The sequence below is a fragment of the Atta colombica genome, unplaced genomic scaffold (assembly GCF_001594045.1).
Source record: "Atta colombica isolate Treedump-2 unplaced genomic scaffold, Acol1.0 scaffold126, whole genome shotgun sequence".
Lineage (NCBI taxonomy): Eukaryota > Metazoa > Arthropoda > Insecta > Hymenoptera > Formicidae > Atta > Atta colombica.
In genome coordinates, this window is record NW_017259213.1 from 2,230,844 (window position 1) to 2,231,800 (window position 957).

The following is a 957-nucleotide window of genomic DNA, read 5'->3' on the forward strand; positions in this document are numbered from 1 at the left end:
CTCTCTCTCTCTCTCTCTCTCTCTCTCTCTCTCTCTCTCTCTAATTGTATGTCTCTTTCTTTTATTTTCAGCTTTAATCGCTTTTTGGATAAGCATTAAAAATTTTATCTCATCATTATATTGACAAAATGTATACATAAATAATTTATTATCCTAAATTTATTATATAGTATATGTATTTGTGTATTTCTTTAATATATACAAAGAGTCCCACTTAATGTGATCATCTCTTATTGCATCTGATAAATTGTACAATTTTTTTGAAAATCGATTATGTGTTTTCATTTAATTTGTCATTATTCTAAACATAAATTAGCTAGAAATGATAATAATAAAATCGACGTCGATTCCACATCAATGTGATGATTTCGATATTGAATCGATGTTGATTCGATATCAATTTGATAATTTAACAATGTTTAATCGACATCAATTCCATTATCATTTCTAGCTGGATATTAAGGTACGATTGTCAAAAAATTAATTGTTTATTAAAATATATTTTTATTTTATATAAAAATATGCTTGGAAAAAATACAAACTATCTCAACGTAAATCAACGATTTTTAGATTTTTCAATATCTCTATTTACATATAGGATAATCAGAAAAAATATTATTGTATATAAAGAAATTATATAATTCCATTTAAAAAATTATCATAATTTTCTGATAATCAACTGAAAAATCTATTTCTTTATTTGTGCCTCGATGAGTCATTCAACTTTTGTCTAAACATTTTTTATTCAAAGATATAAAAAGTGGTCATGTAAAGCCGGTTGCAGACAATGTTTTCTTTCTGGATTGCTATCTGAATTTGTGTACTTGTTACTGTATTAGATGCAGTGCTGGCACAATACGATAGTAAATACGCAAAAAGCCTGATGCGCCGGCTTTAGATGGGACTTAGATGGGACAACTTGTGTATGCACACAATATACACACATACATATATATA